General features: G+C 46.7%; 1 protein-coding gene across 2 annotated transcripts in view; it reads right to left on the reverse strand.

The window, feature by feature from the left end:
* Window positions 1–19932, reverse strand: part of Klhl29 (kelch-like family member 29) — a 304127-nt gene extending 284195 nt beyond the window's left edge. Inside the window, exon 1 of one of the 2 annotated variants that reach the window (NM_001106713.3) lies at window positions 19342–19915. The gene's annotated coding sequence lies outside the window, so the exon portion shown is untranslated. Of the gene's footprint in view, window positions 1–19341 lie in introns of both variants that reach the window. The other variant, XM_087552532.1, reaches the window with a different exon arrangement.
* Window positions 19933–23549: the final 3617 nt, after the last annotated feature.

A 23549-nucleotide genomic window follows, 5' to 3' on the forward strand; every position in this document is an offset into this window, starting at 1 on the left:
GAAATACTCCGGAGTTCAAAGATATTTGTTCAATGCTATCTTATTGCAGTATATCTCGTAGTAAATTTTTATAGTATTTAAGTAACCATATGATCTGAATATCCAAAAAAAATAGTAAATTAAATAAAACGTGACACATTAGCACAATGGAATATAAAGAAATACAGCCTTCTAAGATAATTTCTTCCTGAATGAGTGAATGACAAGGCAAAATCAATACAAGACGCAGAAGGGAAAAAAAAGCAGGACATAAAATGATACACAGTTCCGCCCTAATTCTGCTGAGGGTGAAACACAGTAGATTGTAAAACATTAATTGTTTTTATTTCTGAGTGGAAAGGTTACACTTGGTTTTCCTTTCTGTAAGATTTTCCCATAAAGAACACTACTTTTATAATTGGAAAGTTACATAATTTTTAAAAGTTCAAATCTTGGTGATTCTATTTCTAGAATTCCATCCAAACATGATGTCATTTAACACTCAGCCATCCCATAGCCTGGTCCGATTACCTTGTCGTGTGTACAATCGAGATCTTGGTGCCTTAACATGGTGAGCCAAATATTGCCCTCAGAACTGGGCCTCGGCTGATCTGCCTGTCACCAAAATTGTGAACCAAAACAGCCTATAAGAATATCCACCACGGTGTCACAGGAGAGGAAAACCATTCTGTGGGGATGGCTGAGCAACTCTGCACGGAGGTGTGGTAGAATAGCACACAGCTATCCAACAAGGATATTTGAGAATTAGTTTTAATGACGGGATGATATTTATCTTATACTGGATTAAAAGAGTAAAATGCAAAAATTCATATGCAAGTATGGCCCCGTTGAAAATGTAAACCAGTAGGCTGGGGAAAATATAATGCAATACATTAACAGTAGCTATCTCCACAGAGTAAGTTTACTAGACATCATTACTTCAGACCTGGACGTCTACATAATAGGTATCACTTTAAGTGTCAAAATCTGCTCCACACTAACCTTAAATGGTAAATATTTATTTAGCCCTACACCTTTCTTCCTGATCTCTACCAAATGCCCTACGGCCAAGTTCAAGGTTTACTTCCTCCATGAAGCACTCCTTGATTTGTTCAGACCAGGGAGTTCCAGGTGAAGCTTAGGACTTGCAGTGATGGTTCCACAGGTCTGAGGGTATTTGCTGACAACCCGAGTTTGGTCCCCAGAAGGTAGAAGGAGAGAACTGACTCCTGAAAGATGTCCCCTGGGTCCCACACCTGCACAAAGGCATGCGTGTGCCCACCCAAACAAAGAATAAATATCCAGCAACCGTGAAGTGAAGCTTTGACTTATGGCTTCACTCTCTCATGCACACCGTGGCTCTTGGACTGAACTCCCTATCGAGGTCCTAGACCTCCCCTGGAGCCTCCCATGCTGTGGCTGTGAACTGGGTAGGCTGGCAGAACTGGAGCCCACAGAAACGCCATTGCTGAGTGTGGCCTGGTCTTCATGGTGGGGGACGGCAGAGATGATATCATGAACAGAAGCCGTGGGCCTCAATATTGGCTGCTGACCATGGCCTGCCTGTCCAAGATGAACTAACAAACCAAACAAAAGGGATCAGAAAATACAGGGAATTTTCAAAAACACTAAATTTATTTAACTATTCTAAATTCTGGGCTTTGGTGGTAAATGCCTACTGTGATTTGAAATAATGAGGGATAGAGGGGAAATTCTCAGCATTATTTATCAAGCTGGTACCTGACAGTCGCACATTGCTCCTACTACTTTCCATGTTTTCGGTTCCATAAAAGAATAAATATTGAGGCTAACTTTTTCTTGAATGGGAGGAGTGAAAAAATTTATTACCCTTTGTAAGCAAACATTAGTGCCAATTAAACAGATCTGGAATATTGGTTACTCATCAGAGAAGCATCCCTAACTCCTCAATAAAACATACTTTTTTTTTTCTTTCGCTAGTTAGATTTTCTTGTAACATTTACAATTACCTAAACTGCATTCTGACTGGTATCTTCTTCTTTTCCTTTTATTTTTTTTTTTATGTCAAATCTCCCTACGGAAAGCATACATTCCATGAAGATAAATTTAGTTGGGCTTAATATTGACATGGGGTAGATACTTGATAAATATGAGTTAAATAAATAGGGAAGGAACTGGAAGTGGGAAATGGCAATGGCTCACTGGACTGATAGTCTTTGATCAGAGTCTCAAAATAGGAGATACTCAAATTCAGTGGCAAACTCTCGGATGGGTTCAGCTTCAGACGAGCCCCTGGGATCTTGGGTTAGAGATAACTCTTGTAAAGGATTCCTTCACATCTCAGTTGCGGAAGGACTAAGACATTTGAAGAGGAGTGAATATAGGTAGAGAGCATTGCTGGCTGGTATTACTGGCTTGCACACAGCAAGCCGTGGTAAATGGAGGCTGACACATGCCTCTCTTACAAACAGCTCTCCAGTCCCCTCTCTCCCTCTGATTAACACTCGCCTCACCCCAGACCTCTCTGCTTCTCTCTGAAAACAAATCTCTTTTACAGTAGTTGATGAGAAAATGCCCTCTTGTGGGCGTGACAGTGGACCACCTCCACAGTGTCAAAGATTTCTGAAAATCTGGTCGTTCGAGAGAATTCCGTCATTTGGTTTGAACATGTGTTTTTTTGTTTTTTGTTTTTTGCTTTTTTTTTTTAATTCTCAAACACTGACCCTTTGTTGAAGCTCAGATACATTTTGTGAGAAGCTATTAAATGATCCTCTCCTCATGTCTGCCGGGTCTAACTTAGCAAGTTCTGCTGATCTACGTCGCCACAAAGATAATTATTCTCTTTTCTAAACTTCTGTGCGATTTGATAATGACTGGGTGACTTTTTTCTCCCTCTAATCATCGCCCAGAATCTGCCTCCTTTCTGCTCCAGGAACCCATCACCTGAGATTGACAGGCAGCAATTGAAAATAATAAAATTATGTAAGATGAGCTTGTAATCACCTGCATTTCACAAGAAGCAAAATGCATTTTGCTCCGGCTGAGGACAGAAAGTTTCTTCCTCATTTTAAATCTGTATCAGAGGTAAAGCCTTCTATTAAAACACAATTCTCGGTGTGCTCGCAGCCTCTGGCAGGCTGCCAAGGAGACTATCATGGAGCTACTGCTGCAAAGAAGCAGTTTGTCAAAGGCACCAAGGATGCTCCCAAGAAAGAGGATGCAGCCTCCTGATTCTAGGGAGGGCTCTGCCCATACCTACCCCAGCTCTGCTGGCCAGTCCCACACTCCTGCACATGGACGGACAGACAGACAGACAGACAGACAGACAGACACACAGAGAGAGAGAGAGAGAGAGAGAGAGAGAGAGAGAGAGAGAGAGAGAAAGAGAGAGAGAGAGAGAGATCGTTTTTACAAGAAGCCATGGGGGGGAAAAACATCGAAACAATCTTCCCTCTTTCACTATCTTTCAAACACACACACACACACACACACACACACACACACACACACACAGAGAGAGAGAGAGAGAGAGAGAGAGAGAGAGAGAGGGAGAGAGAGAGATCGTTTTTACAAGAAGCCATAGGAAAAAAAACATCGAAACAATTCTTCCCTCTTTCTCTATCTTTCAAACACACACACACACACACACACACACAGAGAGAGAACCATCTTTTTTACAAGAAGCCGCAGGAAGGAAAACATCGCGACAATTCTTCTCTCTTTCACTATCTTTTACACACACCCACGCGCCCACGAACCCACAGGTACAGGCACACTCACACACATACCTATTCACACCCCAAACAAACACGCAAAGGCCTCTTTCTCCCTCTTCTTACTTCCCCGCCCCCCTTTCCTATATTGCTATTTTCATTAGGATTATTAAGTTGCAGACTCTGCAATCCAACACCTGGTTAACGGCCACCTTTTTTGCTGGATATTATTTACAGGTCGCTGTGACCACTTTGGGGCACAGTTATTTGAGAATTCTGCCGTGGTTGTGAGAGTCGGGTGCCTCAGATCTGAAGCTTGCTTAGCTACTGTTAAGATAGTCCACAAACCTCTTATTAAGAGCCCTAAAATGGGAAAAAAATTAAGGGGAGTCTACAATAGCTCAAAATGAAGATTTTTTGTGTAGTAGATATATGAATCTGATTGGTCATCCCTTAAAAAAAATGGCTGTTTAAATTTCTCTCCTATACTACGAGCTGGTATTTCCCTGCCTCTGATAATGTGGGCACAGCCACTTACTGCTCTCCCTAGGGACAAAGAAGTGGCAATAGTATCCTTACTCCTACAGCAACATTTCATTCCTGGGTTGGGTAAGTTTTCCTTTCAGCATAAACTATATGAGGGCTATCTTAATAATTGGGAATTTTTAAAATAGGGAGATAGCTGACGTCAGCATTATATTGTATTTTCAGGCTTTATTTCTGTGTATGTGCTACAGTTTCATCGTAGTATACAGGTAATTATGTTTCTGAATTCAATTAATTAACCAAGTTTCCATCATAATTAAGAACTATTCTTTCAGCCAAACATGTGATAAAGTCACGTTAGAAACTTCATTCTCAATTTTCAAAGAAGTGCTTTCTGTTTTTCCTAGGACTCCGAGAGAGAGAGAGAGAGAGAGAGAGAGAGAGAGAGAGAGAGAGAGAGAGAGAGAGAGAGAATATCATGCTACTTTTTAAAACCTCAGAAGAACAAGTCCTTCCCAAGATAAGCCAGCCTTTATGGTTCATGATCAGGCAGAATGGTATACTGGTACATTCGAGGGAGACATAACTCAAAGGAGAGAGGAGATGGGAACATGGACAGTCAAACACAGGCTGGACTTGGGAACTCTAAGGACTTCCCAACCTGAGGTTAGCTTACTGAAAGACTCTTAGCCAGCCTGCGGGGAAATGGACCAATGATTATCTTTCCTGGGTCTGATTCAGTCATTTCACACCCTGCTGAAGGGATCCCTTATCAAGTCACACATTTTACGAAATCATCCTTATTAGCATGTGACAACCGCTAACATGGTCAGAGAGGAAATTCTACTGGGTTTTTATACTTTTCCTTCCCAGGACTGCTGGAAGCATTGGTGGGAGCTCGGGAGATGAGGCCTGGCTGTTCCGGGCTCTTGCCTGCTAGCTTGTTGGGACTGGCTCTGGCTCTACCTAGCCTATCTTAGAGTGACAGCCTTTTCTATGCCTCGTGTGTCCAAACTGTAATACACAAGCATTGGCCCAGATCTTTAGAGACAAATCAACAAAGCATCATACAGGAAAGATGAGGCCACCATTTCACCCTAGGAGCATAAGACAGGCCAGCCAGCAGGAGGCTTCCGGCAGGGAAGCACCACCTGTACGGAGTCCCTACCAGCCTAGAAGAGTGAGTAGGACCCAAACAGGAGAGCAGACACAGGGGGAGGGCAGGGGAAGTGCAGTTATTTAGTGAGCCAGAGGTTCCCTTGCTCAACCGTGACTGTTCTGAGCTTCCAGCTGCTCCGGGAAAGCAAATCTCTTTAAAAAGTGGGTGGTTTCCTCTGCCATAGGTCCCCCGTATCCAGGCCTTGGCTCGCAGAACTGGATTCTGTGCCTCACTCCCAGACTAAAGGCATCAACGTGGCTAAAGAATGTATCAACGAGCCCCAAGGTTCAGGCCATAAAACACGATGCTGTGCTGGAGACTGGCTAACCGACCGACCCCTCTGCCTGAAGGACATGGGTGTCTGTCTGGTTGGGTCTGTGGGTAACTGCCAGAATTATCTAGGGACAAATGGGTATGTCAGACCAGTCCAGTTCAGGGACATCAACACGTGAGGCCACCCACCATGTCCTTATCTCCAATGTGATCACCAAGTAGCCTCCTGAGCGTGCTTCAGCTTCCTGCCGGGGTGATGTCTGCTTAGCAGCAACACAAGTATCTAGCCCTCTGGTTGCTGCCCTTCTAGAGAGAAGTAGCCACAAAATGCCTTTAGCTCCGACCACGCAGGAGTCCAGTAAGGAGTAAGGAAGTGTTTGGGCCAGGAAGAAAGATTGATTAGAGAGGTCACAAGAGAACTTGTGGAGTAGTGAGCGACTTTCACTGTTTTGAATGATGACCACGTAGGCCTTTGCAATTATTGAAACTCTGGGTGTAATGAACATTCAGATCTATGAATTTCATTATATTGCCTCAACTGTTACAAAATAAATCAATTCACTACATGCCCAGCACGGGACTGGGATGGGGTATACAGATAAACATTGAACTCTTGAACTTGTGAATTCTGAAAATAATGCAAATAAAGAATTAGTTTGGAGGTGGGCTGGGGAGATAGCTCAGTGGTTGAATCCAGAGGAGCCGGGATTGACTTCCAGACAAATCCATAACTGAACGGATGCTCCAGTCTCAGAGGGACAGTGGCCCTCTTCTGGCCTCCTTGAGCACTGCATGCAGGTGGTGCACAGATACACACACACAGACAAAACATCCATACACATAAAATAAAAAAAAAAAAATAAAAACAAAAACAAATCAGTTGGGAATATTTAGAAGTCTGTTTTCATCATAATAAAAATAATCTAGTCTTTCAGCTATTTTTTCAATGTACAGTTCTGTGACCTTCCGTAGACTCTCTTACACAGAACATTTATTTTTCTAAATGGAAGTTGTAAATCCATCAAACAATAGCTTCCTGACTGCTACCATTCTGTTTTCTTCCTGTGCATATGGCTAATTTAAATACCTCACACATGTGGACACACACGGCACTTGTCCTTTAGTGACTGGGGCATTTCACTTATCATAAAGCCCCTAATCTCACGCATGTGAGAAGATTCCCTTCCTTCCCAAGGCTGGATGCTATTCCCCAGTATGCAGGCCCTGCATCCTGGATGCTATTCCTCTCTATGCTGGTACTGCATCCTGGATGCTATTCCTCTCTATGCTGGTACTGCATCCTGGATGCTATTCCTCTCTATGATGGTACTGCATCCTGGATGCTATTCCTCTCTATGCTGGTACTGCATCTACTGATGGACTGTCTTCTTCCACCTTTGGAAATCATGATTACTTCTGCTGCTATGAGCCACACTGGCGTACGGGACCAGGGTCCAGTTTCAGCTTTCACTTCTTCATGGTCCATGCTCAGAAGTGGAACTGCTACAGCACATGACAATTCTATGTTCAGCTTTTTAAGGAACCGCTGTGTTCTCCACAGTGGCTGCCCCATTGTGCATTTGTGCCATCGGTGTGCGAGGCTTGCAGTTTCTCCACATCCCTCCCTACACTTGCTCTGGTTTTGTTTGTTTGGTAACAGTTATCCTAATGTGCACCAAGTGACATCTCACTGTGTTTCTGACATGAGTTTCCCTCAAACCTGTGACGTTGAATATGTTTTTATGTGCTTAGTGGACACTGATCTATCTTCTCTGGAGAAATGTGCACTCAAATCCTTTGCTCATCTTTTAATCATATTGTTGTTGAGTTGAAAAAAAATCAGTGTTTCATTGTTATGAGGAAGTCCTGAGGACAGAATCCTCTAGAATGCTCAGTCTCTAGACAATAATTTTCAGTCCCTATTCCTTCTTACCCAGTTCTTTTTCCCAGGGGGCACATGGGTCACAACTAGCACAGAAACAAGCACCAGGTGGTAAACTGCTTTTCTCTTTTCTTAGGACCAGGGAGAGGCAAGTGGCCCGGGTGTCTCTTCTAAACAGTGAAAGAAAAAGAAAGTGTCTGGAGACCAGACATTCTGGGAGGCAAACCAAGAAGAACAATGTCAAGCCCTTGAATTGGGACTCTGCAGTTCAGTGAAAGCCACCCACCCCTAGAACCTCCCCTAGGACTCTTAAAGTCAGCTTTTTGTGTGGTTTCTGCTATATTGAATTAAATTTTAGATTCTTAGGTGAGAACCAGATCAGGGCCAAGGTTCTGGTCTCAGATCGAGATTCATATTCATTCTCATTCTCTCTCTCTCTCTCTCTCTCTCTCTCTCTCTCTCTCTCTCTCTCTCTCCCTCCCTCCCTCCCTCCCTCCCTCCCTCCCCCTCTCCCTCTCTCTCATTGTAAAGAAAGCTCACCATAGTCTCTCATACATTGGAAGGAGAGCCCATTAGGAATAACAGTAAAGAGACGAGAAGCTCGTCACCTTCCTCAGCTAGAACCCAGGGCTGCAAACCTTGCCTGAGGACACAGCTCACAGCCAGTGTGGAGCTGATGTATCTTTATCTTGGCCAGACAGCAGCGAGAGCTGCTTTGGGTATACTGGTCTGCCCTGCTTCCTTCTCTTCTGTGTCCAAGTTCATGGTGCCTACCAGCATCGCAGCGAAATCTCTTCTCTCCTGGGAGCTCTGTCTACTGTACCATCTGACACTGGGGCTGCCAGAGCAGACTTAGCCAGACACCTGGGGCTGGTGAGGAAATGCCCCTCCCTGTCACAAGAGGGATGAAGACTGCATAGAGCAAAACGTGACTTCTTCGAACATGGTTTCCAGGAAAACCATTTTTCTCATCGGAGGGAAGAGGAACTGTTAAGTCTTCGTGCCATTTTGCTGTGGAAAAAGCCAGCTGCCTCACACCGCATGAAGTGATCCACACACTCCTTTTTGACAGCGTGCTGCGTGGACCGGTGGATTGAGAGGCTCTGGCGTGTCCCTGTGGCACGTCGAGGCTTCGGCAAGAGCTGTGCTCCTTTCGCAGTTGGAATATTTTTCCAGTTTTGATGATTAAAGCTGGCTGGAACAGCATGAACCAAATAGATTATAGCATTCCACTCACAGGAGGCTCTTCACTAAAAGGACGGACTAGCTATACTGCTGCACGGGGCCTCCTGGTCTAACGAGCCTGGTTTCAAAATGTGGCCCTTGTCCTTCCCAAACTCTATGGCCCTTGAGTTTTGCTCAGAGACCAGATTCGGGCTCTCTGAGTAAGGTCAGAGTAATTCCTTTCTATCACTTCAAGAAGCAACTACCATGACAAAACAATCCTCCCAGAGTTCGAGGAAAGGCATTTTAACAAAATGGTTTCAAGGCGGAAGTGGGTGGGTATAGTGGGTGGGAGGTGCCTGAGCGAGGAGCCTCAGGGTCACATGAGAGAGACCACTGAGCATGCGCAGGAAGCCAGAGCACATGGCCTCCTTGCAGTTACCAGGAATGGCACTCTTGTGTTAGACAGAGGACGGGAGGCAGCTGCCCCTGCTAAATTGGGCATTGGTGGACTAGGCGGAAGTCACCTCACCTGTTGTTACCCTCAGTGGCGGAAAACCCGGCTTCAATAATAAGGGATTCCACGTTCCAAGTGTTCTAAAAATCTTGCCCATGCTTTGACCAAACAGCTATATTTAGGTTTCTATGTTGTTCTCTATCTCTTTCAGTGATAATCAAGTGTGGGGGATTTTTTTTCTTAATTTTAATACTTATTTACAAAAATGTATTCATTTTATGTGTATGGGCTTTTTTTTTTTTTTTTTTTTTCTGATTGCATACCTGTCAGGTACCTTCAGAGGCCCTGGAACTGGAGTTATAGACACTTGTGAGACATTGTGTGGCGGATGCTGAGAATTAAACCTGTGTTCTCTCCTAAACAACAAGCAATCTTTCTGGTCTCTTCAGTTAATTCTTCGTGTGTGCATGGGTGCACTGTGTTTCTATGGGCACTGGGTTTCAGGTGCCCACTGTAGGTATCGGGGTCGGGGGTTGCAGATGTCATCCTTTACCCATCTGTCTTCACTCTGGAGACAGGGTCTCCCGACGATCCTGGAGCGAATTATCTTCAGCTAGATTAGCCGCCAGAAATGGACGAAGCCTCCTGTCCTCATCCCACTCCTTCTCCAGCACTGGGGAACATATGACATAATCCAACTTTTGACGTGAGTACTACGGATCTGAACTCAGGTCCTTGTACTTGCACGGTACAAGATTGGACCCCAGGGGTCAGAGCAACACTGCCATCACGAGCCAGATCTCCTCCTTAGAACATCACTCAATTTCCAGGTAGACCCGAGATTCCACAGTGTATCTTACCAATAAATATCAAGCCATGCCAGCCCAAACCTAAATCTAAGGACCCTCCTTTGTCCCTGTAGGACCACAGACTCTATCTTTCCAGAAACAATATCTTACTTCCAATATTTGGGATAAGCTGTGGCTAAGTGCTTTGCAAATAAGAATTTATTAATCCTAAAATCTCCAATTCTCATATATTCAAGTGAGCACTCCAGGGGCCTCTGGCTTCAAAGAGTAGGCACCAGGGGGATTTACGTCTCAGATGTAGCCTCATACTTAAACTTTTTCTCAATTTTTAAAGATAATGGTAATAAGTTTATGTGTGAAGGTATTTGAAATTGCATAGCAGGTCTCTGTTTCTTTGAGTTTATGTCACTACTGAAGAGAAAATTAACTGGACCTCGACTTATAATGTCACCTGTGGTAATCAGGAAGCAATGTGGTTAAACATGGGAGGGTTTTTGTTATACAACAGGCCGTTTGTAGTTCCTATAGAAGGGCACATTGACCGTCTCCTTTCTCTATAGGCAAGCAGTTGTGTAGACTGTAGGCCTGGATATCTCGTACCTATCTTCCATACCGGATCTGACCTTGGGCACATGTCTGCCTTTCTAATTCATACACAAAATGGGAACGACACCACTCACACCACAGGGGAGCAACAGGGTGAGGTACCACAGGGCAAGGAGGATTCATTCCTTGGTGCTTCTCTGCAAACAGGAACTGCATCTACCTTCAAGGTACCAAACATTTACCAGTAAGATTCCCTCAGTGCTTTAATAATGATTGTGATTCAGAAGCCAGTGTCTCCTGCTGTTAGTGAACACAGAAAGTGAAAGAGAAAGGTAACATTGTATCAGTTTTCTCAATGCCAAGCTTCCGGATTCCTGGACACTTGTCAATGTTTCTAAGTGACCAAAAAGGAAGCTGTTAAGTCTGTGACTGGCATTTGGTTTTCAAAAATCATCCGCAGCACCCTGCTGTGTGATCTCTTCAGTCATCTTTTCAAACTTGGATGCTTTAAAGGTAAAGAGGCTCCCCAAGTTACCATCTTCAACAGAGGTTCTCAACCTGTGGGTTGTGACTCCTTTTGGGCTTATCAGAGGCCACCTGTCAGATATCAGATATTTACATTACAGTTCATAACAGTAGCAAAATTACAGTTATGAAGTAGCAACAAAAATACTTTCATGGTTGGGGGTATTAAAGGGTTACAGCATTAGGAAGGTTGAGAACCACTGCCCTTTATGCCAGGAAGGGAGAAGGCACCGGTGGCATGGTGACTGGAAGGGCATATAGGAGTGGTCTGCCAGCCCAGAAATGGCCAGTTCTGGCAGTAGCCACCCTTGCTCAGCAGTGCCATGTTATGGCTTCCTCACAGGCTTGACCTCAGGTCTGGAATGAATGTTCCTCTTCCAGTGAGCCTGCGTGCCTCTGAGTTGGAAGCCTTAAAAGAGGGAGCAGGGACCATTCTGCGGTGGTGCTGCTGCGGGAGGCTCTGTTCACACCCCTTCCTGTCTCACAGAAGACGAATGCAAGGAGTAAAAAGCAGCACAGACTCATGGCAAACGCAGTGCTACCCATCTCCCATGGCTGTCTCTGTGATTGGTAGCGGCTGAAACATTACAAATTGTAAAATCTGCACAGGAAAGACACTTCGTAAGTGAGCCCAATATGAAAGACAAGACTCTGTGTGGGCTCTCCAAAGTCCCACATAGATCCAGTTATCACTGGAATGATGCAGTTCCAAGAGAAAATTAGTCTTCAAAGTCTCAAGTCATAAATCCTCCAAGATTCCATTTAGATTACTTAGAATTCATCAACAAGCATATTTAATAGATATAGGCCCAAATATAGCATCTAAAATTCCACACAATGACAAAACTCCAAACGTGGAATTACACAGTCACTGAGTGAAAAGAAAATCTGAAATGTAGGCTTTGATGTTTATCACCTGATACGTTCTCTGGGTGCAAATGCACACAGATGAACATTTTCATAGAGAGGAGTTTAATGCCAGACACTGTGCTAGACGATCCTGACATTAAAAAAAAAAAGTTAAGTCCAGTTAACCTTTAGGAGGTCTAAGTATATCCTTAACTATTTTTCTTAGTAGCTATTTCTTTTTTGCACAGACTCACGATGAAAACAGGTCCCATTCAAGCATATGCAAGTTGTTCTCATTAGCCTTCCCGGAGTCAATGGAAGCAGGTAGTCCGATCCCCCACCCCCCCCAAAAAAAATGACAGTGAATGTTGGCAAGACCACGTTAACAGTCTTAAACTCACATTCACAGTCTTAAACTCACATTCACAGTCTTAAACTCATATTCCTTCTAATGTTATCGTTTTACATTAAAATATTAATTAGCAAGAGTGAGGCATGGTCGGCTATGCCTTTAATCCCAGTACTCAGGAAACAGAGGTGGGAGGAGGAGCTCTGTGGGTTCAAGGCCAGCCTGGTCTCCATAGCTAGTTCTACGCTAATGGGAGGGGGTTACATAGTGAGACATTGTGTCAAAATGGGGGAAAAGTAAGTTAATTGCCATAGACAATAAGGTATCTCCCCATACTGGAAAGGCAGCAGAAATGGACAAGTACACAGACTGCAAGTATACCATCAGAAATGCACGCAGGGCTGGGGATCTAGTTTAATTGGTAGAGTGTTTTACCCAGTTTGCATGAAGCCCTGGGTTTCATCCTCAGCACCAGGTAAGCCAGCTTGATAGCTCATGCATGCACACATATGCACACACACACACACACACACACACACACACACACGAATTAGCAGCTGAGGGTTCTGTGTTCGAACCCTGTAGTATGAGAGGTCTGGGCTTGTGAGTATAAGCTAGTTGATTACCTCTGAGCTTCATCCTCATTTGTAAAGTGTGGATAATCCCTATTTCGTGGCGTTGATATGAGGATTAGAGATAATACATGTAAAGTACTAAAATATGGTGGGCAGCCATAACCAGAAGCTATGATTATTTTATTATTGGGACTTTAGAAAGGTTTGCCTGATTGAATAATAGGTGGATTAGCTGACCTCTGAAGTCCATGACAACGACGCTAAAACTATGATACTAAAAATGGAATTAAAAAGTCATACATCAAACCCATGCAAGGTATTTGAACTGTTGGGATGCAAATCATCGTGTGCTTCTCAGAACTCGTATCACAGGAGGCTCACAGACTGCAGTGCAGACACACCCTGACTTATCATTAAAATACTTAAGATTAACACCCGGAGGGCTCGGGGTCCCACTTCAATCAGCTCCACGGCCTGCTGTCATCTCTGTCTCTCATGCTGCAGAGATCTGCTGTGTGGAGTGTCTCCGTGTGGTACAGGTTTCAGCAGGGTTCCCTCTTCATTTTGCAAGAAAAAGATATTTTAAGTTAACTCAATCTTGTGGGTGAGAATCTTTTTTAAAAAAATATTAATTGTGTATGCACGTGTCACATTGCAGCACGTGGATTCCGAGGATCTAACTCAGGTTGTCAGGCTTGGTGGCGAGTGCCCTTACCTACTAAGTCAGCATTTCTCAACCTTTCTAGTGCTGCGACCCTTTAATACAGTTCCTCATGTTGTGGTGATCCCAAATCATAAAATTATTTTCCTTGCCACTGATATGTGATATGTGGCCTCTGTTGAGAATCATTTCACTAAGCCATCTCACCAGACCAATGGGGCAGGGGGTTCCCTTCTTCTAGCCCTAGACATCTACCGTGTTCCCTTCCACTTTTATAAGCAGAGGCATTGTGAGACAAAGGTTCTTCTCAGTGTTACACAGAGACTGGACTCCAACTTCCACATGAACCCCCTGCAGCCACCCATTCTGTACTGTCACCCAAATTCAGCCAAACCTCCAAAGCAAAGCGTGGGACACAGGAGAGGCTTTCGAGGGAAAGCATATATCAGGACAAATGTCAGTAATACCAACTGTGTTCGGTATCTGACATCGTTCAACTGACTGCATTCCTACCAAGTTCTTAAAATGAGAGATCTACATTTGTTAGTGCTAAAGCGTCAGAATGCAGTGATCTTGTTTCCGGGTATATGCTGTCAAAGAACGAAAACCCTCATTTCAAGTGATATCTACACAATTAAATTCACTGCAGCATTATTCGCAGTTGCGAGAAGTGGAAATGACCCATGCACTCGCCGGCAGATGAACAAACAAAATATACATACACTCGATGGAGTATCAACCCGTCTTCAAAGGGAAGGAAATTCTGACATATGAGACCGCGGGGATGAAAACATGACTGTGTGACACTGAATGGAATGAGCTAATTATGAAATGATAAACGTTTTATTTAATTTACATGTGGCATCTAAAACGGTCAAGTTTATTATAACACAAAATAGAATTGGTGGCTGCCCAGCAGAGGGAGAGAATAAACACTGGCATTTAAGATTTCCACACGACAAGATGAATAAGTTTTGGAGAACCATTGCTCAATAACATAAGTAAGAATACCACTACAGTGTTCAAATAAAAATGGTGAAGACGGTAAATTCTGTTATTATTTTAACCCGTGTTTTCTTTTTAGAATGGCAGAATATATTTGTGTGTGTATGAAGATAAATACATGTTTCTCTCTATATGTGTATGTGTGTATATTTACTGATCTCAAATTGGTCAGTGATTTAAATGTTTGCCATACTTCCTAACACGAACGCTCAAAAGAGACACCTGTAGGGCCGGCGGTAGCCTTGAATGTCTGAAGCTCTGTCCTTTTCATCTAACCCAGATGCCCTGCGCATGGCCCTGCTCCAGGATTTTGCTTAGGTGTCCGTGAAGCTGCAGCATGGAGTCTCAGAACCATTTGTATTTCGCAAAGCTACTGTCGCAGGAGAAAACTCTCCTTCCTCACCCTAAAGGTAGAGATACCCTCCGGAACAATGAAGCTCATTTCACAGCTGCTACTCTGTTGCAGCTTCTGATGATCAACTGGCCTCCTCTTAACTGGAAGCTTCAGTTCTCCTGGTTTCAGATGGTTTCCTGGAAGAGAATAGGATCTTCCTTTCTGACCCCAGACCTGAGGAGAGCAAGGAGGTAACCGTTGGAGGAAGAACTTGAAGAGTTTGATTTTAGGATGGTTGTGATCTCAAACATTTTTGATCCTAGATTCTAGTGAAGAATTCTGATACAGGCCTCTCCTTACTAATCCAAATGATTAGATCCATTTTCTAGGGTAAAAGTCTGCATGTGAAATACTTTTCAGGGAGCATACTACCTAACTGTTTGCAAATACTAGGAGAGGATCTTAGATATATTTTTGAGCAATAAAAATTACTCTTCTGTATCAAGTAGAAGTATTAGCCTAGGGCTAAACATTTCAGTTGAGATGTGCCTAACGCCAAGAAAGGTCTGTGGGGGGCATATCTGTTTCAGAGACGTCTCTTTCTCTAATCACCTTACACTGCAACGACATCAGTTTGGCTTCATCCGTGGCCGTCCAAGGCTGGATTCCTGGTGTTTCTTCCTCCTCCCACTCCCAAGTAGGCGCTTAGTTGGCTGATTATAGAATCATAAGGTTGGCTATAATTTCATTTCTCCTTCTGACTTTGAACTTAAAGTGTTCCAATTACTTTGCCTGATCCTAATAAGTCACTAGCGTGCAAATGCTTGCCTTGATATTTCTGAAATATACAGGGCTGCGATTAGCATGGGATTGCATCATTAGAAAGCAAAGTTGAAAGCGGATGAGCGAAATCATCACTTGCAGTTAAGTAAAATGGCCTGTTCCGAAGACTTACAATGTTACTGTGATCCTAGAGACACGGCGCTACTGCTAAGTATATGCTATACTTGGAAAAATACTCTGATATTCCGGAACCTTCTGGCTTGATCCATTACTCAAAGAGAAACGAGAAGGACAAGCCGACTCTAATACACGGCTTTGATGGCGCTTCAAGCCTGATAGAGCTAAAGACACAAAAGAATTCTTAGGCCACGAAAGGAGGAGGGGGAGTGGGAAGAGAGGATAAGAGGGAAGAGGAAACGGAGAAAAAAGTGGAGAGGAAAAACTTTAGTCAATTCTGTTAGATTAAAACTGACATCTTCTGGCCATTAAATAAGAAGCCTTTATAGTAAGCCTGTGGGAAGAAAAGGAAAAACACACACAGACACACAGACACAGACACACACACACAGACACAGACACACACACACAAACACAGACACACACACACAGACACACACACAGACACACACACAGATACACACACAGACACACACACAGATACACACAGACACAGACACACACACAGATACAGACACACACAGACATACAGACACACAGATACACAGACACAGACACACACACACACATACACACACACACACACACAGACACAGACACACACACCCCACAGCCATAACAAATGAGATTCTGATGGTGCTATCTGAATTAACTCTTTTATCTCTGTGTTACCTTGAATCACATAAACTTTTGGAAACTAGTTAAGGGAGACAGGGAAATGCTTTCAATTAGGAAGGTGCTGCAGCCAAATCAAATGATAAATGGAAGGGGAAAGACGGCACAACTGAAATTGATGCCAAAGATTTATAAGGTTGATTAGGTAAACAAAACCAGAATGGATCACCATGGAACTGTATGAATATTGAAACAGGCAAGATTTGAATAGAGTAATGATTTGCCTCACTCCGACTGACAGGTCTTGATAGTAACTGTGACACACTCCATCTACACCAACATTTATGCTTCAACATATTTATTCCTAGAAAATAGAGGCTGGACTTGAGGATTCCTTTAGTAACAGCTTACAAGCAAAATACATCTTCCAGTCTTAAAAAAACAAAAAACAAAAAAAAAAAACCAAAAAAAACCAAAACAAAACAAACCAGACTCAATTCTCATCCACTTGAGAGAACACAAAACAAAAATGGCTTTATGCATTTGTGTTCTGGATGTGAGAAGCTGCAGTTAGGAGAAGTCATTCTCTCAGGCTTCTCTCCGTAGTCTTTGTTCTACTAAACTCCTCACAAAACTGAATGCTGGTATGGTTTATCTCTCACACTGAGCATTTGGAGTGTGACCGCCACTCATTAGAAACATAACTCGAGAGACCCAACATTAGGGCCCCACCCCCACCACACACAGAAGAAACCAATAACCCTTAATCTATTTGTTTCCATGGCTACCATAGGATATTTTATTTCACTAAAACTCTTAGGTATTTCGTTCGGATTGTTGCTTGCAAATGAAAGTTGGAGACCTACTCCTTTCCACAACTATAGTGGGAATGGGAAGACTGGACCAAAGACGATGTTTTTCTTAATTGTGGACTAGTAAGATCCCTGTGCAGAAAAATTATTAAAATCAACTAAATGCATCAGCCCATAAGCCAAGTTAAACATTATTAAATTCATATAGGGTTTAAGGGCACACATGCTAATGATTTCCTGATTTGTAGCAATGTGAGAAATCCAGTGCACTCCAGAACAATATATGGGAACATAGACCCACTTCTCCAAACATGTAGGAACTGGCAGAATATCATATGCATGCATGACAACCAACCCTTAAATTATTCTGTGTTTACCACATACGTTTGCTCTAAGTATCAGTATGAACAATCTATACAATTGTTAAACACCACCACCCCCAAGTGAAAAAGAACTAGAAAGTTAGCTCTCCTCCTCCCCCCAACCCTTAATTTAAATTTTAAAAGTCAGGAACGAGGTGGGCTAATTAAATGTGCTATCACTCATCCTGAACGGAGAGAATGTCTCAAACCTGCCCTCCCCGGGCTGCGTTAGCAGTAAGACCACCGCAGGGGAGAAACTCTGTAGTGACTAGACAAATGGCTTTAAAGAGACTGAAACGAGGATAAATACAGCTGTAACCAGGACAGATCTGTCACTGCAAGAGGAATCCAAATCCTAGCGTTGCTCAGCTCATGAGGGGCTGGAGCCTGCAGTGGCGGAGCATGAATGTCCCAGAACTGAGGAGTGGAAGTTTCTCGGCAGCCGCAGCCCGGCGTCCTCTACGTCTAGTCCCTCCGGCGAAGAGGTCTCGCCTAATGCTACATAAATATCTGCGTTCACGATTCGCCCCGGGCGCGCCGCGTCGCAAACACCATAGGGAGAGAGATACGCTTCGCAGAGCCGCGCGTGTAGCAGCACCGGCTGCTCCTCACCCATCATCATCCCAGGGGACCCGCGGGAGATCTGTCAACTGACCGCTGCTGCCTTTCGGTTCCAGAAGCCAGTGATGAGAGAACGGGCTTCTCAGCAGGCGGACCCAGGCATCCAAGACTCGCGCTTTGCAGTCGCCGGGTCCTGGGAGAACAGCCGCAGGCAGGCAGTGCGCCTCCACCTTCCCCAGGCAACGCACACCGAACCTGCCCCGGGAGCAGCCTCGGAACGAAACTGGGCTGCGGGTTCCGAGATCTGGGCTGGAGCCAGCACGCCTCTCTCCCCTGGGGCCTGGGGCCGACACTGCCCAGCGAGGGCACCAGCGCGCGACACAGATAACCCTCCTGCTTTCGGCCAGCTCCAGGCCATGGAGACCCGGACGTGAGCCGGCGGTCAGCCCGCATCGCCCGTGGCAGTCTGGGCGCGCGGCCACACTCCCACCTACGTGTCTCAGGGTCCACTATCCCACACATAAACAACCCCTCCCCACTCGCCATCACCTCCCCGCCCTTTGCATCCCTGAAGCTGTCCTCCCACCTCCAACCCCCGCTGGAAACCACAAGGTGTCAAGGGAATTAAGGGGGAGGTCACAACACGGTCTGTGTGGGTTCCATTCAGATGATTTTCAAGCTCTTCCACCTCGAAAGTTACTTGGGATCTAGTGAAGAAACCCGGTCCCCAAATGCTAGGTCTGAGAACGCGAGGGGCAGAACCCATCATCTAGCTTCCATTGGCACACAGGCGCGCACCTCCCAAGCCGGCAGGGCACACGGCTGCCCTGGGGACCAGCTTTCCAGTGCTTTCTGGGTGCCCCGGCACTGCTGGGGCCCTGGGCCGCGCAGGGGGAGGTGGCCAGGAGAGGGGCGCACACGGCTCGGCCCGGCCCAGCGCTACTCGGCTCCGGTGTCATATTTGCTTCCAGCACCTTCGACCACCGCGCTAGTTCCCCCCAGGCATTCCCTGCATAACACACCCGGGGGCAGGAAGTTTTTTCCCCCTTTTTTTTTCCATCCCCGGAGCAGCGCAGGCGCAAGGGCTTCTGCAGGCTTGCGAGCCCAGACGCGGGAGGCTCCAGCTCCAGCTCCAGCCGCCGCCACTGCCAGAGCCGAGCCCAGCGTTCCAGGCTCTGGGCCCCACTCCTGCCTAGCCCAGAAGCTACCAGGACCCTGGGAACCCTCGCCCCCTCCCCTCCGCCCGGCTCGGCATCCCAAGAGCCCCAACCTGACCCGGCTCTTACCTGCGGCCGCGCCGCTCCGGCCCCGGCCCGACGCGCAGAGAGCCCAGGGTCGCGGATGGGTGCAGGAGGGTTGATGGATAGGGGACGGCGCCGGCGGGTAGCGGTAGCTGGGGCCGCTCGCGTCCTGGCCGGGAGAAAGGGATCCAGGTCCACCTCCTCGCGTTCCTGCTCTCCGCCTTCTCCCCCTTTCCCTCCTCCTCCCCCGCCGCCGCCGCCTCCCGGCAGCCCAGGGAGGATGCCCGGGAGAGGGAAGTCAGTCCTTCTGCCTGTCAGCCTGCGCGACTATGCGCGGTGCGGCGCGGCTCTCATCGAGGCGGCGGCAGCGGCGGCGGCTCCGGCAGCATCGCCCCCGCCCTCTCCCCGCAGCCGCGGCGGCCGCGGGGCTGGGGCTGGCTCCGGGCTCCGGGCTCGGGCTCCGGGCGGGGGCTGAGCTCAGGCTCGGCGATGGCCGGGGCTGCGGACGTGCGCTGAGTAGCCGGCGCCGGGGTTGGAGCTGCGGCTAGAGCGGCGGTGGCAGGGACAGCGGCGACGGCGGCGGCGGCGCGGGGGTTGGCGCGGCCGCGGCGCGGGGACCATGCTCCCTTCTGGCTCGCTCCTCTCCGGGTACCGTCTGCTTTAGCTGCGAGGGAGGCGGGCTTCGGCGCGCAGCCAGGGGCGGGCGGAGCCAATCACAGATGCCCGAGTAGGCGGGGGCGGAGGGTGGGGGAGGCGGGGCGCCCCCGGCCCGGCTCAGCGCTCGGCTCCGGGGGCCCCAGGGATCCCCGGCAGCCGCGCGCCGGGCCCCAGGCTCAGTGCCAGCGGGTGTGTCCATCGTAGGTCCGCCGCCCCCGCCCCCTGCGATGACTCCCGGCTCGCCCGGCTCTTTGGCTGCGCCGGGTAGACTCACGGCGCGTGGCCGGGCTGCTGGGCCCTGGCCTCCGGGTTCCGAGAGCCCAGGATTGAAGGATCCGGACTGAAGGGAGCTTCCCTTCTGCTCTCAACACCCGAGGAAACTGGTGGAAAAGTTTGAGAAAGAAAAGTCCAATCGTCTTTCAGCTTCCGCCCTCCCTATGTCACTCCAGCCTTGAGAAGGAGTAGGAGGAAATGCCCAGATCTCCGAAAGACCACCGCGAGCCACGCCAGTCCTGTCTTCTTGCATCTGCCCTGACTCCTGAGCATATGCGAACTTTCCTGTCTTCGCAGACCTCCCTGGGTTGCTCAGACCACACAGGCCTGTCTGCCTGCTTTGACACTCCAACTTCAGCCAACCCTCCCAAGGTCCACACTGCCCGAGTCTTCCCCTCTGGCTCTGCGTGCTGTCTTCGCAGACTGGAACACTAAGAGGAAACTTTGGCTGGAGACCTGTGGCTACCCCGTGTGGGTGTTTCTGTGCCTGTCTTCCTTGGGTTGCTAACTCTGCAGGTCTGTTTCTTATTTCCAGACCCACAGACCCCCTCACCTGTTCTGTCGTTCAGAGGAAAAGCCTGTGGTTCAGTTCCCCTCCATCTTTCAGGCAAGTCTGAAGGTTAAAGTCTGAAGTTAACAGTGGGCGGGTTCCTTCTTCATTTCTCCTCCCCCATAACACCCACGCCATTTAGGAAAATACTCTAAGGTTTATTTCAAACTGGGGGTGTGTGGGTAATCGGGGAGGGATATAACTGGTTCTTACGGCTGTCCTGGAAAGGCTTTACTCATGTCTTTGCCAGGGAGGAGAGAGGACTTTGCCAGAGGTCCTTTCTCTCACGGGCCTCCTGTGATGTCAGATCCACATCTCTGCTGTTTTGGCTGTAAAGTCAGTGCAGGGGTTGTGTGTCCTTTAATGTCTTGTAGGAAGCACAGTACAGTGTCATGGTTGATAAATAATAAATAATAATAATCTGCTGCCGAGGGGGCAGTGAAGAGGGGGGAAGACAGCAGGGAGATGGGCCGTTGGTGTTAGAATAACTGCGTTTCTGGGTGTGGGGAGATCAGATGAAGTTTCAATGTATGAAAGCTTGATGTGGGCCGGGAATGCACAGTGCTTGCATCCTGGAGGAATCTACCCCTGTAGGAGGACATGGAGGACAGCCAGTGTGACATTAAGGCAGTGACAGAGGCTTCTCGGAGGGAGATAGGGTGGAAGTTGGGGGGAAAACAGTCCCCAAAGGTACTCAAGGTAAGGTGAAGTGTAAGTGTGGTTTGAATACTAAGATGACAAGATGGTAAACGAGGTACCAGAAACGTATAGAGAGCACGGAAGTGAGGCAGGAATCGCTTGGGGTTTAAAATAGAGACATGGGCAACATCTCAGGCCACTCAATGCAAAGAGAAGAAAGACGAAGCCACATTCCATGGGAGGCCAGCTTCAGAGGTGATCCGTGTGTGCTCACCAGCAGAACAAGGAGTCCACTAGCTACATACTGAGCAGTTTCCTGTATGATAGCCGTAGGCAATGCAGGTTTGTAGGGTCTAGAATAGGTTAAAACCTGGCAATTTGGATATGTGTAGCTTCTGACCAATTGTTTTGAATGGTCCTCCATTGAGTGAAGGGGCAGTGAACTCCAAGAATCCTTTCTCCGCTCCCTTTAGGTGAGGATAGAAAAATTCTCCCAGTTGGCTTGCTAAGCATTGTTGGAGAAGGGAAGCAGACGGGAATCCCCACCCAGAAGAAAGCTTTTTTTTTTTTTTTTTGTAATAGCAATGGGGTCAAAATGTCAGGGGAAAAGAGATGAGCTGTATAGATTAGAATCCCAGAGGGTGTGTCCACATTTTTCTCACCCAACCCTCTTTTCCTCTGAGCCCGAATGCAAATAGGATTTCGAGAAACCAGATCTTCTTTTGTGGAATTATGTCTAGCTACTCTTTGCGGTGAAGCCCTACTGTTTATTACAAAGGTCTGCCCTTAGGCTGGCTAGGTGTTGTGGTTTTTTTTGAGTCACTTGCTAAGAGGGAACCTTGATTGAGAAAACACTTCCGCTTGGATGATCAGTAGGAAGGTCTGGGTCGTGTCACAGGTGGCAGGGTCAGAGTCTTTAGAGAGTCCAGGAGAGGCTGGTGGTGAATGTCAGCTTCAGTCTCAGTGGAGAGCCCAGGACCACGGGATAACTACCAAGGACAGTGGTGCAAGTGGTGTTGACTGACTTAAGCCTAGGGGGGAAAAGCTACATGTGCTGTGGGTGGCAGAGCCGGCTGGCGATGTGGGTCTACACAAGTCATTTGGAGCCCAAAAGACTGTGGAGTTCAGAATGTTGAACACTGAATTATTTACAACGTTGCAGATTAGTTCGCTTTGCTTTGGTTTGGGCTATGCCCTGATCTTCCTTCTTGCAGTAAGAAAGTATTTAACATTTTTTTTCTAGAAACCCAAAATTGAGAGATTGTGGGTTTCAAAAGAGACATTGGGCTTTTATGGAACTTGGACTTAAAAAAAAAAAACGGTTACAAGGAGTTTTACATTGTGACATGAGCAGGAGATCTTGGAACAAATCAGAAAGAGGAGGTTATTGGTTTAATGGTGGTGTGTTTGTGTTTCAGATTGACGAGAGATCAATTGTGTTGTTTTGGGTTTTTTTTCAACTTGTCACAAGCTAGAGTCATTTGGGAAGAAGGAGACCCTCAACTGAGAAATTGCCTCCATCAGATTGGCCTCCAGGTAGATTTTCTTGAGGGGATGATTAATGTTAGAGAACTCAGTCCATTGTGAGCGATGCTATCCCTGGGCAGGTAGACCCAGGTTCTAAATAAAGTAGGCTGAGCAAGCCATGGAAGCAATCCTGTAGGATCTTTTCAGTTTCTGCCTCTATGTTCCTGCCTTGGGATCTTGCCCCGATTTCACTTTATGATGGAGAGGTGTTAGCTGCAAGGTGAAATAAACCCTTTTCTCTCGAGGTTTCTTTTGCTTGTGGTGTTTATCCCATCAACAGAAAGCAGAGTAGAACAGCCCTGGTCCACTCATGGACGTCCTTTCATCCGGGTCACTGTAGTTCATTCCACCACCCCCAGTGCACCCAGGGCTTGCGTCCATGTGGTGTGAGAGATCTCTTACCAGCCATCATAAATGTCACTTCTGTGTGGATCCCTTCTGGGCCATTCACTCCCCTGTTCCGTGGTCCCTGGGGCAAGCTCTCCATTTGCCACAGATGGTACTTGAGAGCTGTCTGGTTTGCACAGGGGCCTCTTTGGTCATAGTTGAGGATTTCCCAGTTGTCTCTGTGGCGTGCATTCCCATAGCAAACCCTTCCTGTGCTGAG

This window comes from Rattus norvegicus, chromosome 6 (assembly GCF_021556685.1).
Source record: "Rattus norvegicus strain SHRSP/BbbUtx chromosome 6, alternate assembly SHRSP_T2T, whole genome shotgun sequence".
Classification (NCBI taxonomy): Eukaryota; Metazoa; Chordata; class Mammalia; order Rodentia; family Muridae; genus Rattus; species Rattus norvegicus.